Source organism: Theobroma umbraticum, unplaced genomic scaffold (assembly GCF_002168275.2).
Source record: "Theobroma umbraticum cultivar Fairchild unplaced genomic scaffold, ASM216827v3 scaffold_67.0, whole genome shotgun sequence".
Taxonomy (NCBI): Eukaryota; Viridiplantae; Streptophyta; class Magnoliopsida; order Malvales; family Malvaceae; genus Theobroma; species Theobroma umbraticum.
The window spans coordinates 3189491-3192162 of record NW_018397262.1 but is presented as its reverse complement, the minus strand read 5'-3'; the positions used below and the strand labels follow the sequence as shown (position 1 = coordinate 3192162).

At 31.8% G+C, this 2672-nt stretch overlaps 1 protein-coding gene across 1 annotated transcript in view; it reads left to right on the top strand.

Annotated features, from left to right (window-relative positions):
- Positions 1-2672, top strand: part of LOC110419640 (bi-functional coumaroyl CoA and feruloyl CoA ortho-hydroxylase Diox1-like) — an 8008-nt gene that overhangs the window by 4095 nt on the left and 1241 nt on the right. The window lies entirely within an intron of this gene.

The window sequence follows — 2672 nt, the reverse complement described above, 5'->3', positions numbered from 1 at the left end:
GCCATCATCAAAACTTGGAGCCATTTGGGTGTAAGTAAGCTGTTTTTAATAATTTCCTTTCTTGTGTGGAGCGGGTTCGATACAAGTTGTGGGTGCATCTACCCAAGGGAAGGGCGCTATTTATAGTGCATGGATAATGGTTGAGATTTTCTTGGTCCATGAATTTCAGTTGACATTTTTAATGAATGGTTTTGACCCTCGCCGCAAGACAATGTCTGGGCGTTTGAAAGGACATTTTTGACGCCATTGTTGGAAGGGATTGAACAATCTACAAAATCAAGGAAGCTGCTGCCACAATAATCTTGAATGGGTACGTACTCTCCAATTCTGACCAAAAACATAAGCAAAATGGAAATGAAATGTAGTTATTTATACATTATTTATTAACAGAATAATATATAATGTACAGCAGGAGTTGAGAAAATTGTTATCTTAATTTCCTAATCAAAATATTTTTGAAAAATCTTGTATTGATCATATATATATATATTTGATTTGAACATACAGTTTAGAAACATGATATGTATAATTTTAAAATAAATAAATAAACTTGTAATTTATTAAAATTATGTGTGATTCTAGAACTAACAAAATGAAAATGATCAACATCCAATTATAGTTTGTTATGTATTAAGGTGAGTGAAGGGAACGGTGGAATTGACAATGTGGGGTGCTGGATTAAGCCATGGAAAGCAAATTCTAATCTACCCTCAACTGATCTCCACATTGGAGTACGTACTCTCCTAGATTCGTATTTTTGTGAACAAATTTAAATTTAATATCGACAAATTGGTTAAAAGGTAAGTCAGGATCTGGGCGATGTGAAGGAATTTAAGAGATTCAAATGGTTCGGTCATTGGATTATTTTTTGCCCCAAAGGACTACAAGACTCTAATTTGACGTATTTTACCATTATTAATATGGCTGTTTGTTCATAAGGTTGTTTTTCCCCTCTTAGTGAAGATTAGTATTATGTATCTCATGATATTTAATAAAATTTATTTTAACTAAAAAAAATTATTAAATAAATCAATTTGCAGTTCATTAAGTTCAAGCATGATTCTAGAACCAACAAAATGAAAATGATAAAAATCCAAATCATTGCAATTCTATAAAATGATTATAGGTTCGAGAATATTTAATTATTCAAGATCATCCAGCTCCATTAATTAACGAAGCTTGAAATCTACAATTCAATTCCGGACAGCAAAGTGACTATTAATCTCAACCCTCGGCGTATATCAAGACTTTTGAATTAAAGGTAGAATGCTTCAAAAATGATATTATACTATGAAAGGTAGACACAATACTACAGAACGTCCAATATATGCTTATTATAGTATTAAAATACAATATTTATTTTGTAGGCGTGATAAGAAGAATAAAGGTTTTTCATGCCATTCTTGTTTGAATTAGTCCACAAAATTTGAGATGTGTTAACAATCACAAGACTGGAATGATTTAAGAAGATGCTTTTCAACAAAATCCCACAAGAATTTGTGCTGCCACCTTCTTTTCCATTGAAGAATATTTCTCCGTCTTTGAGACAACCTTAATTTCTTGTTGTTTTTGGAATATTGAAAAGCTCTTGGTGATAAAGACATATGGTGTTGTCCAATCAACGCAATGTGTTTCCGTTGAATTCATAATTTGCATATGCTATTATTTCCTTTGTTCTCATTTGCCTGTTGATGACTTCCACTTAAAACCCCACCGGTCTTCTCTATCTCTTTATATTTTCAAGATTATTTTCACAATAAACTTGTCAAAACAATAGAATGTTGAGAAACTAAGCATCTTTCACTTTCACATAAAGCCTGATTACTTTCATCCCAAAGCGTTTTATGTATCTATTTTCAGGGATGAAGCAAAGATATTCAAGCTATGATAATATCTTGAGGATGGTACATTTAACATGAGAATACTTCTATAAATACTTCTATAACATTTAACAAGATATTCAGTCCCTTTGGTGAGAATTTACTTGATCTCTTCACCTTTTTTTTTTTTACATAGGTCAAGTATCATTATGTTAAAACAAATGCAAATACTTAAATAGGTTGACCAAGGATTAAGGAATTATATGTTTCCTTTTACAAGATTTGTAAACCAGTAAATAATAAGATCCTTTTGACTAGGCAATGCTAATAACAAATTCAGGCAATACCATTTGTCTGGAGTCCAAAATACTCCAAAATAGGCGACTCTAGTAGCTCATAGCGCATTTCCTCGTTAATTTACATCATCGAACAGGACCCAGAATACAATTTCATTGACCACTAATTGGTCATGGACAGCCTTGTAGAAATCAATTGGTTGATCAATCCACCAAACTCGTAACATGTGAATAACAAAATTAGGCATTTGACGCAAATATCGTAATTTGGTATCATCATTTTTATCAGTTCGGAGCTTGACTTCTCTCAATAGTTTTGACCGTTGCTTACTGTTAGGTAGATGCGGCGGCTGGAAGGAGTGAATGTAAAATAATAATTTCTTCAATTCTTTATTCTACCAATCTCATTTTATGACAGGTTGAGTAATTCTACCCTTTAAGTGAAAAAATAACATGTAAATTTATTAAGGTGACATATTGCATGCCACATTATCCTGAATTTTATTGAAGGCAATAAATGCTACAAACTCTTTTGTACCCAAAAAAAAAAAAAAAA